Raw genomic sequence first — 12911 nt, forward strand, 5'->3', positions numbered from 1 at the left:
TGTGTTTGAGCAGATAATGGTGGTGAATACAGAGATCCATTTGAAGAATATTGCAAAGGATATGGGATAAAGTTTGAGAAGACAGTTCCTAAGACTCCTCAACATAATAGAGTTGTAGAGAGAACGAGTCGCACTATCAATGATAAAGTCAGGTATATGCTCTCTTATGCAAAGTTGTCTAAATCCTTTTGGGGTGAAGCAATGAGGACTGCAATAGATTTGATAAACCTTTTTCCTTCAGTTCCACTAAATGGTGATGTTCTAGAGAAAGTTTGGAGTGTGATGACACGTCATCTTAAGCAGTTTTTAAGGTCCTTTTTTAATTGTTTTCTTAAGTTTTCTTAGATTTTTAATCAAATTTCTTATGTTTTCTAGTAAAATTTCATAACTAATCAAATATTTGGAATTGTGTTAGTATTATTGTATTTTCAGGTGTTTTTTATCTCAAAATAATCAAGGATTAAAACCTTTTTAGCAAGAAAATACAAAACTGGTTCGAGAACGATTCAACCGAGCCCAAAAGCCATCAAACTGAACGCCCAGCCTTCAAGCATGGACACCAAACACTTCCCCTCCAAGAACACACACACCCAGCGGCCCCTTCCACAAGCCTGGCATCCCCTTATAGAATGGCATGCACGCCCAACTTCTGATCCACAAGCCCGGCATCTCCTCCTTGCTCCAAGCACATGCTCGACGTCTCTCACTCCAAGCCCGGCGTCCATCAAGCCCTGGAGGTGCAAATTGGGCCTACGCGCACATTTAAGAATGCAAGTCCGGCGTGCCTCAAGCTTCAACTCCTAGTATTATTCAATGCTTCAACACTTGACAATGCCCAAATTCAGTTATCAAATTATTAGAAGCCTTAATCACATCTAAAAATTGAAGATTCAAGATTCAAAAAGAGTAGTTATCATTAATTCCTTCTAAAAATATAAAGATTTGGTTATTAGGATTTACTTCTAAATTATATTTGAATTATTTTTATTTGAATTTGAAGTAAGTAGTTAGCTATCTTATCCTTCTGAAAGATAAGATTATGGTTAGTTTTGAATTTGAATTCTAGATAAAACTTAGGATATAAATAAGTGAACCTTGTTCACATAAAGGGAATCAATCATCTATCAAAGAATCACTCTCTCATCATTAGAATTAGTTCTTTCTTTATCATAATTCACTAAACTTCCTCCGTTGAAGGTTAGGAGCTTTGTTTGGTTTAAGGTTTAATAATGTAAGTATTTTCTTTTATTTTAATTCATGCTTCTTTACTTTTGCAAGATTGAGTTTTGTTCTTCATCAACAAGAATTAGAACTATTGAGAAATATTCTAAATCTATCTTGGATTCTAATTTTATATTTGGGAAAATTAATTTCAAAATTAACAGAAAACTCATCTCATAATCTTCACTTATCTATATCTGGTTCGAATACGTGACATATAATTCGGCTAGTGATAATTCTTGAAGGTTGTGTGGCATAAAATCGAAATTGTTCTTCACCTCTTCTCTCGATTAGTTGACCAAGGGATTGGCGATTAATTGGGTTTAGAGAAATTAAATCACCAAGGGATCGGGGTTTAGCTATAAATGATTTACTGTGAAAAGATTTTTGCATGAATTAAATAAGAAAGCATAAGCATTGTTTGTCTATGAAGCAAACATCTCCGAAGCCTTCAACATTCTCATCTATTGATTTTCTCTCAATTTCAAGCATTCTCTTCTCTAATTCTTCTTTTCTTCAAGATCCACAATCCAAAATCAAAGATTTGATCAATCTAATTATATATTTAATTAGATGTTGCTTGCCTCAATCCGTTAATCCTCGTGAAAATAATATCTATTCACCATGGTATTACTTGAATGATCCGGTGCACTTGTCGGTATACATTAGCTTTAATATTTGCTTATCAAGTTTTTGTTTATTTTATTTTATTACTTGAATGACCTGTTGTACTTGCCGGTATTCGTTGTCGGGGATTAATTGAGATTGACAACATACGTCTGGTTAAATCCTAACTTAGATCTTGTTTATTTTAGTTTATGTTCTTTTCTTTTATTTTTTTATCTTATTTAAATTCTTCTCTTCTTTCTTTATTCTTTATACCATAAGGTACGTTTGATCTCCTCTTGTGTTTTTGCATGCCAGAGAGAGAAGACCCTGCATCTCTCCAGTACGATCTCAAAATAGAGCTAACATTATTTCAATTAAGAAAGAAAGCAAGAGCCAGGAGAGAAGAAGAAGAGAGAATAGCAGAAGATCAAAAAAATGCAAGAAGGACCTTTGGAGAATATAACATGCCTACCTCCGAAAGCTGTGGAGATAGAATAGTGAGACCCATGGTTCAAACAAATAACTTTGAACTAAAGTATTTACTAATCTATTTGGTATAGAGAGACCAATTTGGAGGTAGCCCTCAAGAGAATCCGAACATCCACATAGCTAATTTTTTGCAGCTATGTGACACTGTGAAGAGTAATGGAGTTAGCTCCGAAGCCATTCGGTTGAGGCTATTCCCATTCTCTTTGAGAGATAGAGCCACATAATGGCTCCAAGCTCAACCCTTAGACAACATCACTTCGTGGGAGGATCTAGTTAGCAAATTTTTAACTAAATACTTGCCACTCCAAAAGGTGGCCCGATTGAGAAATGACATCAACTCATTCTCCCAAAAAGAGAGAGAATCGCTCTATAAAATTTGGAAAAGGTACAAAGAGATGCTTAGAAGATGTCCACACCATGCATCTCTCAAGCCTCAAGCACGATGATTGAATCATCAGCTGGAGGTTCCTTAGACAGAAAGACACCTGAAGAAGCATTAGAATTGAAAGCGATAGTGACGGCCAATAATTTCATGTATTCATCCGAAAGGGCCAAAAAAAGGGGTGATGGCACTAGACACCATGGACACACTTCTAGCACAAAATAAAATGATGTCCAGGAGATAGCCTCACTCGCAAAACAACTGGAGCATAAGCAAGTAACTTCCATCAGAAGTCAAGCTTCTTGTGATCTGTGTGGAGGAGAACATCCAAGTGAAAGGTCTAACGTATATACAGGAGGCCATTCATCCACTAAGCAAGTGAACATCATGGGACATTTTTCAAGGCCAAAAAATGATCTATTTTCAAAAACTTATAATCCAGGCTGGAGGAATAATCTTAATTTTGGTTGGGGTAATCAAGGACAAAGGAATGTTAACAATCCATATCAACAAGCCAACCATAAAAAATTATCATCTCTTGAGCTCACGACCAATGCCACCTTTGTGCAATAAACTCAAGACTTTATACAAGAAGTAAGAGCAAATTTCTAAAATCAAGAAGTTTCTATGAGAAACCTAGAGGATCAATTAAGGCAAATGGCTAAGCAATTGGCAGAAAGGCCTACCAAGTCCTTTCCTAGTGACACCGCACCAAATCCCAAGGAAGAATGTAAGGCCATCTCTCTAAGGATTGGAACAGTGATTAACAAGGAGCTTTCCATGGAGGATGAAAAGAAAATCGAAGACCCGCCAGAAGAAAAAAGGGAGGAGAATCTAGAGAAAGCTCATGCACCAACAGAACTTAAAAAGGAAAAAGTGAAAACATATAAATCAAGAATTCCATACCCTCAAAGGCTCCAGAAGCAAGATCAAGAGAATAACTTTTCAAAGTTCTTAGAGCTATTCTGTAACACCCTAACTATCAAAATGTCACGCTTCCGGCTATGCCACTCTGATAGCTCAGGTATTACGACGAATCTTGTAATATTGAATACTAAAATATGAGCATGTTTAAAACTTTAACCGAATCTTTAATAAACATACATCAATATTTACAATATAAATTACAATATTCACAGGAAATATATATATATATATATATATATATATATATATATATATATACATACATACATACATACATACATACATACATACATAAATACATACATACATACATACATACATACATATTAATTTACGAACATCTCATATCAAAATCCTATCCCTCTTACAAGACTTGCAAAACTAAAGGCGAGGGAAACATAAATACTAAAACAATACAAAAATATCGTCTGATAGAAAAATAAATAATATCTTCTGAACTTCGTCGTCTATAACCTGAAAAGAGAAGATCTGTAGGGGAGTGAGAACATCATCCTCGAAAGGGTTCTCACTATAGGGTTGTAGAATTACTATAATAGGATATGCGAGATAAAACCGTTATAGTGATTAATAACTGCCTTATGCATGCTTTCAAAAACAAAGGTTTACTATAAAAGAAAAGTCTAAAATCTTTTCTGAAAGAGGAACTGTTCATTTCTTATTAAATCCAAAAGCCTTTCGAAAAGTTCATCTATGCTGAACCAGGTTAGTTGTTCATACTTTTCCAAACCAGAACATCAACCAGACATGGCCTTCGGCCCACCTCATGATCAACCACGGCTCTAGGTCTAAACAACCCAAACAACAACCAATCACCACAGTCCAACAGAGTCCTAGTCACAAACACAAATAGGAAAGTTCAAGCACAAACAAACAGTTACTGCAAGTAGAACAATTAGAAAATAATCACAAGTATTCACAAAGGCAAGCCAAGCACAATATGCACACCTAAACAATGTCACATAGATGCATATGATGAATGCCAGTCCTAGTGGCTGATGATATCATCTGTCGGTTATAAAGCCAACCCGACAAATCCTGGTAGCTAACCATTGGACTGTCCCTCTGTCGTGCATCCCCAACTTGAGTTATTCACAATCATAATCATAATTCACATCCAACACCTTCACTGGTGTATATTGGTGTACGGAATTGTGATCTCTGATAATGGCGCTAAAAACTTGGTACGCGCGATCGTGATCTCACACTTTTATTCACAACTTCGATGCAACTAACCAGCAAGTGCACTGGGTCGTCCAAGTAATACCTTACGTGAGTAAGGGTCGATCCCACAGAGATTGTCGGCTTGAAGCAAGCTATGGTCATCTTGTAAATCTCAGTCAGGCGGATTCAAATGGTTATGGAGAATTGATAATTAAAAGATAAATATAAAATAGGATAGAGATACTTATGCAATTCATTGGTAGGAATTTCAGATAAGCGTATGAAGATGCTTTGTTCCTCCTGAACTTCTGCTTTCCTATTGCCTTCATCCAATCATTCATACTCCTTTCCATGGCAAGCTGTATGTTGGGGATCACCGTTGTCAATGGCTACCGTCCGTCCTCTCAGTGAAAATGGTCCAAAATGCGCTGTCACTGCACGGCTAATCATCTGTCAGTTCCCACTCATGCCGGAATAGGATCCATTGATCCTTTTGCGTCTGTCACTACGCCCAACACTCGTGAGTTTGAAGCTCGTCATAGTCATCCCATCCCAGATCCTACTCGGAATACCACAGACAAGGTTTAGACTTTCCGGATCTCAAGAATGCTGCCCATGGAGTCTAGCTTATACCACGAAGACTCTAATATCTCAGGCTCGGTTCCCTGTATTAGATATCCAAGAGATATGCATTCAAGCTTGTTTTCATGTAGAACGGAAGTGTTTGTCAGGCACGCATTCATAAGTGAGAATGGTGATGAGTGTCACATAATCATCACATTCATCATGTTCTTGGGTGCTAATGAATATCTTAGAACAAGAATACGCATGAATTGAATAGAAAAATAGTAGTACTTTGCATTAATTCATGTGGAACAGCAGAGCTCCACACCTTAATCTATGGGGTGTAGAAACTCCACCGTTGAAAATACAAAAGTGATGAAGGTCCAGGAATGGCCGAATGGCCAGCCCCCTAAACATGATCAAGAGATCAAAAGTGATACAAAGATAGTCTCAAAAATGATCTAAAGATGAAAATACAATAGCAAGAGGTCCTATTTATAATGAACTAGTAACCTAGGGTTTACAAAAATAAGTAAATGATGCAGAAATCCACTTCCAGGCACTTGGTGTGTGCTTGGGCTGAGCATTGAAGCTTTCACATGTAGAGACTTTTCTTGGAGTTAAACGCCAGCTTTTGTGCCAGTTTGAGCGTTTAACTCCAGCTTTTATGCCAGTTCTGGCGTTTTGACGCCAGAATTTTTATGCTGAGTTGGAACGCCAGTTTGGGCCATCAAATCTCGAGCAAAGTATGGACTATTATATATTGCTGGAAAGCTCAGGATGTCTAATTTCCAACGCAATTAAGAGCGCACCAATTGGGATTTTGTAGCTCTAGAAAAGCCACTTCGAGTGCAGGGAGGTCAGAATCCAACAGCATCTGTAGTCCTTTTTCAGCCTCTGAATCAGATTTTTGCTCAGGTCCCTCAATTTCAGCCAGAAAATACCTGAAATCACAGAAAAATACACAAACTCATAATAAAGTCTAGAAATGTGATTTTTATTTAAAAACTAATAAAAACATAATAAAAATTAACTAAAATATACTAAAAACTACCTAAAAACAATGCCAAAAAGCATATAAATTATCTGCTCATCACAACACCAAACTTAAATTGTTGCTTGTCCCCAAGCAACTGAAAATAAAATTGGATAAAAAGAAGAAAATATACTATAAATTCCAAAATATCAATGAAACTTAGCTCCAATTAGATGAGCGGGACTAGTAGCTTTTTGCCTCTGAACAGTTTTGGCATTTCACTTTATCCTTTGAAGTTTAGAATGATTGGCATCTATAGGAACTCAGAATTTAAATAGCGTTATTGATTCTCCTAGTTCAGTATATTGATTCTTGAATGCAGTTACTTTATGAGTCTTGGACGTGACCCTAAGCATTTTGTTTTCCAGTATTACCACCGGATACATAAATGCCACAGACACATAACTGGGTGAACCATTTCAGATTGTGACTCAGCTTTGCTAGAGTCCCCAATTAGAGGTGTCCAGAGCTCTTAAGCACACTCTTTTTGCTTTGGACCATGACTTTAACCGCTCAGTCTCAAGCTTTTCACTTGACACCTTCACGCCACAAGCACATGGTTAGGGACAGCTTGGTTTAGCCACTTAGGCCAGGATTTTATTAGGCCCTCCTATCCATTGATGCTTAAAGCCTTGGATCCTTTTTACCCTTGCCTTTTGGTTTAAAGGGTTACTGGCTTTTTCTGCTTGCTTTTTCTTTTTTCTTTCTTTTTCTTTTCGCCATTTTTTTCACAAGCTTCTTCTTTTTCACTGCTTTTTCTTGCTTCAAGAATCAATTTTATAATTTTTCAGATCATCAATAACATTTCTCCTTTTTCATTATTCTTTCAAGAGCCAACAATTTTAACATTCATAAATAACAATATAAAAAATATGCAATGTTCAAGCATTCATTCAGAAAACAAAAGTATTGCCACCACATCAAAATAATTAAACTAGTTTCAAGGATGAATTCGAAATCATGTACTTTTTGTTCTTTTGTTTTTAGATCATTTTTCATTTTAAGAAAGGTGATGGATTCATAGGACTTTCATAGCTTTAAGGCATAGACACTTAGACACTAGTGATCATGTAATAAGACACAAACATAAATAAAACATAAAGCATAATTTTTAAAAAATAGAAAAAAAAGAACAAGGAAATTAAAAAACGGGTCCACCTTAGTGATGGCGGCTTGTTCTTCCTCTTGAAGATCTTATGGAGTGCTTGAGCTCCTCAATGTCTCTTCCTTGCCTTTGTTGCTCCTTCCTCGTGATTCTTTGATCTTCTCTAATTTCATGAAGGAGGATGGAATGCTCTTGGTGCTCCACCCTTAGTTGTCCCATATTGGAACTTAATTCTCCTAAGGAGGTGTTAATTTGATCCCAATAGTTTTGTGGAGGAAAGTGCATCCCTTGAGGCATCTCATGGATTTCATGATGAGGAATTTTCTCATGCTCTTGGTGAGGTCCATGAGTGGGCTCTCTTGTTTGCTCCATCCTTTTCTTAGTGATGGGCTTGTCCTCATCAATGAGGATGTCTTCCTCTATGTCAATTCTAGCTGAATTGCAGAGGTGATAAATGAGATGAGGGAAGGCTAACCTTGCCAAAGTAGAGGACTTGTCCGCCACCTTGTAGAGTTCTAGGGATATAACCTCATGAACTTCTACTTTCTCTCCAATCATGATGCTATGGATCTTGATAGCCCGGTCTATAGTAACTTCAAACCTGTTGCTAGTGGGAATGATTGAACGTTGGATGAACTCCAACCATCCCCTAGCCACGGGCTTGAGGTCATGCCTTCTTAGTTGAACTGGCTTCCCTCTTGAATCTCTCTTCCATTGAGCGCCCTCTTTACAAATGTCTATGAGGACTTGGTCCAACCTTTGATCAAAGTTGACCCTTCTAGTGTAGAGGCGTGCATCTCCTTGCATCATGGGCAAGTTGAATGCTAACCTTACATTTTCCGGACTAAAATCTAAGCATTTCCCCCGGACCATTGTAAGCTAATTCTTTGGGTCCGGGTTTACACTTTGATCATGGTTCTTGGTGATCCATGCATTGGCATAGAACTCTTGAACCATTAAGATCCCGACTTGTTGAATGGGGTTGGTGAGAATTTCCCAACCTCTTCTTCGAATCTCATGTCGGATCTCCGGATATTCACCCTTTTTGAGCTTGAAAGGGACCTCAGGGATCACCTTCTTCTTGGCCACAACTTCCTAGAAGTGGTCTTGATGCACCCTTGAGATGAATCTCTCCATCTCCTATGACTCGGAGGTGGAAGCAATTTCCTTCTCTTTCCTCTTTCTAGAGATTTCTCTGGCCTTTGGTGCCATTAGTGGTTATAGAAAAAAAAAGCTTTAGCTTTTTCCACACCAAACTTAGAATGGTTGCTCGTCCTCGAGCAAAAGAAGAAGGAAAATATTAGAAGAAGAAGAAATAGAGGAGATGGAGGGGGTTTAGTGGTTCGGCCAAGGGAGAGAAGTAGTGTTTGTGATATGTAGAAATGAAGGAGTGAAGGGGGGTTTTATGAAGGAGTTCGGCCATGTATGGGGAGGGCTTGGGAGGGAAATGGTTTGAATTTGAATGGTGAGGTAGGTGGAGTTTTATGATGGATGGATGTAGATTGGTGAAGATATTATGGAGAAGAGGGTAGGATTTGATAGGTGAGGGGTTTTTGGGGAAGAGGTATTGAGGTGATTGGTCAATAGTGGGTGGGGAAGAGTGTTAAAGAAAGGTGTGAAGAAGAGAGAGAGAGTTGATGTAGGTGGGGATCCTGTGGGGTCCACAGATCCTGAGGTATCAAGGAATTCTCATCCCTGCACCATGTTGGGGTGTAAACGCCCCTTCCTGTGCCAATTCTGGCGTTAAACGCCAGGTTGCTGCCCATTTCTGGTGTTTAACGCCAGCTTTTCTTCCCTTTCTGGCGTTAAACGCCAACTTTTCTCCCCTTTCTGGCGTTAAACGCCAACTTTGTGCCCTTTTCTGGTGTTAAACGCCAGTCTGGTGTCCTTTTCTGGCGTTAAACGCCCAGAATGGTGCCAGACTGGGCGTTTAACGCCCATTCTGCTACCGTTGTTGGCGTTTAAATGCTAGTAAGCTTCTTCTCCAGGGTGTGCTATTTGTAATACTATTTTTTATTCTATTTTTGCTTTTTCAGTTATTTTTGTGGCTTCACATGATCATTAACCTACAGAAAACATAAAATAACAATGGAAAATAAATAGATATAATTAAATAAAATTAGGTTGCCTCCCAACAAGCGCTTCTTTAATATCAATAGCTTGACAGTGGGCTCTTATGGAGCCTCACAAAGAATCAGAGCATGATGATGGCCTCCCAACACCAAACTTAGAGTTTAAATGTGGGGGCTTTGTTTGACTCTGCATTGAGAGAAGATTTTCATGCTTCCTCTCCATTGTTACAGAGGGAGATCCTTGAGCCTTAAACACAAGGGAGTCCTCATTCACGTGAAGGACCAATTCTCCTCTATCAACATCAATCACAGCTTTTGCTGTGGCTAGGAAGGGTATGCCAAGGATGATGGATTCATCCATACTCTTCCCAGTGTCTAGGATTATGAAATCAGAAGGGATGTAGTGGCCTTCAACCTTTACCAAGACATCCTCTACAAGTCCATAAGCCTGTTTTCTTGAATTGTCTGCCATCTCTAGTGAGATTCTTGCAGCTTGTACCTCAAGGATCCCTAGCTTCTCCATCACAGAAAGTGGCATGAGGTTTATACTTGACGCTAGGTCACACAGAGCCTTCTCAAAGGTCATGGTGCCTATGGTACAAGGTATTGAGAACTTTCCAGGATCCTGTTTCTTCTGAGGTAATATCTGCCTAGTCAAGTCATCCAGTTCTTTGGTGAGCAAGGGGGGTTCATCCTCCCAAGTCTCATTACAAAATAATTTGGCATTTAGCTTCATGATTGCTCCAAGGTACTTAGCAACTTGATCTTCAGTAATATCTTCATCCTCTTCAGAGGAAGAATACTCATCAGAGCTCATGAATGGCAGAAGTAAATTCAATGGAATCTCTATGGTTTCTGTATGAGCCTCAGATTCTCATGGTTCCTCATAAGGGAACTCCTTGGAGGCCAGTGGACGTCCATTGAGGTCTTCCTCAGTGGAAATCACTGCCTTTCCCTCCTCTATGCATTCGGCTATGTGGGACGTGTTTATGGCCTTGCATTCTCTCTTTGGGTTCTCTTTTGTATTGCTTGGGAGAGTACTAGGAGGGAGTTCAGTAACTTTCTTACTCAGCTGACCCACTTGTGCCTCCAAATTTCTAATAGAGGACCTTGTTTCAGTCATAAAACTTTGAGTGGTCTTAGTTAGATCAGAGATTATGGTTGCTAAGTCAGATTGGCTCTACTTAGAATTTTCTGTCTGTTGCTGAGAAGATGATGGAAAAGGCTTGCTATTGCTAAACCTATTTCTTCTACCATTACTGTTGTTGAAGCCTTATTGAGGCCTCTGTTGGTCCTTCCATGAGAGATTTGGATGATTTCTCCATGAATAATTATAGGTGTTTCCATAGGGTTCTCCCATGTAATTCACCTCTTCCGTTGCTGGGTTCTCAGGATCATAAGCTTCTTCTTCAGATGAAGCTTCTTTGGTACTGCATGTTGCTGCTTGCATTCCAAACAAACTCTGAGAAATCATATTGACTTGCTGAGTCAATATTGTGTTCTGAGCCAATATGACATTCAGAGTGTCAATCTCAAGAACTCCTTTCTTCTGAGTTGTCCCATTATTTACAAGATTCCTTTCAGAAGTGTACATGAATTGGTTATTTGCAACCATTTCAATGAGTTCCTGAGCTTCTGCAGGCGTCTTCTTCAGATGAAGAGATCCTCCAGTAGAGCTTTCCAATGACATCTTGGATAGTTCAGACAGACCATCATAGAAGATACCTATGATGCTCCATTCTGAAAGCATGTCAGAAGGACACCTTCTGATCAATTGCTTGTATCTTTCCCAAGCTTCATAGAGGGATTCACCTTCCTTCTGTATAAAGGTTTGGACTTCCACTCTAAGCTTACTCAATTTTTGAGGTGGAAAGAATTTGGCTAGAAAAGCACTGACCAGCTTTTCCCAAGAGTTCAGGCTTTTCTTAGGTTGTGAGTTCAACCATATTCTAGCTCTGTCTCTTACAGCAAAAGAAAAAAGCATAAGCCTATAGACCTCGGGATCAACCCCTTTGGTCTTGACAGTATCACAGATTTGCAAAAATTCAGCCAAAAATTAATGGGGATCTTCCAATGGAAGTCCATGAAATTTGTAATTGTGTTGCATCAAAGAAACTAATTGAGGCTTAAGCTCAAAGTTGTTTGCTCCAATGGCAGGAATAGAGATGCTTCTCTGATGAGCGGATATTTTATACGCTTTTTGGGGTTAATTTCATATAGTTTTTAGTATGTTTTAGTTAGTTTTTAGTTTATTTTCATTAGTTTCTAGGCAAAATTCATATTTCTGGACTTTACTATGAGTTTGTGTGTTTTTCTGTAATTTCAGGTATTTTCTGGCTGAAATTGAGGGAGCTGAGCAAAAATCTGATTCAGGCTGAAAAAAGGACTGCTGATGCTGTTGGATCCTGACCTCTCTGCACTCGGAATGGAATTTCTGAAGCTACAATAGTCCAATTGATGCGTTTCCAATTGCGTTGGAAAGTAGACATCCAGGGCTTTCCATCAATATATAATAGTCCATACTTTGCTCAAGGATAGATGACGTAAACTGGCGTTCAACGCCAGTTCCATGTTGCAGTCTGGCGTCCAGTGCCAGAAACAAGTTACAAGTTGGAGTTCAACGCCAGAAACAGGTTACAACCTGGCGTTGAACGCCCAAAACAGCCCAGGCACGTGAGAATCTTTAGTCTCAGCCCCATCACACACCAAGTGGGCCCCAGAAGTAGATTTCTGCACTATCTATCATAGTTTACTCATTTTCTGTAAACCTAGGTTACTAGTTTAGTATTTAAACAACTTTTAGAGATTTATTTTGTATCTCATGACATTTTTAGATCTGAACTTTGTACTCTTTGACGGCAGGAGTCTCTAAACTCCATTGTTAGGGGTGAGGAGCTCTGCTGTGTCTCGATGAATTAATGCAAGTATTTCTGTTTTCTATTCAATCACGCTTGTTCTTATCTAAGATGTTCATTCGCGCCTCATTATGATGAATGTGATGATCTGTGACTCTCATCACCATTCTCAACCTATGAACGTGTGCCTGACAACCACTCCCGTTCTACATTAGATTGAATGAGTATCTCTTAGATTCCGTGATCGGAATCTCCGTGGTATAAGCTAGAATTCATTGGCAGCATCCTTGAGAATCCGGAAAGTCTAAACCTTGTCTGTGGTATTTCGAGTAGGATTCTGGGATTGGATGACTGTGACGAGCTTTAAACTCGCAAGTACTGGGCGTAGTGATAGACGCAAAAGGATAGCAAATTCTATTCCGGTATGATCGAGAACCTACAGATGATTAGCCATGCGGTGACAGCGTAC

General features: G+C 38.9%; 1 non-coding gene across 1 annotated transcript; it reads left to right on the forward strand.

Annotated features, from left to right (window-relative positions):
- Positions 1 to 11331: 11331 nt before the first annotated feature.
- On the forward strand, positions 11332 to 11439 carry LOC112768871 (small nucleolar RNA R71). The gene has a single exon (XR_003186251.1). It is a non-coding gene; the product is annotated as a small nucleolar RNA R71 (small nucleolar RNA).
- Positions 11440 to 12911: the final 1472 nt, after the last annotated feature.

Source organism: Arachis hypogaea, chromosome 17, assembly GCF_003086295.3.
Source record: "Arachis hypogaea cultivar Tifrunner chromosome 17, arahy.Tifrunner.gnm2.J5K5, whole genome shotgun sequence".
Lineage (NCBI taxonomy): Eukaryota > Viridiplantae > Streptophyta > Magnoliopsida > Fabales > Fabaceae > Arachis > Arachis hypogaea.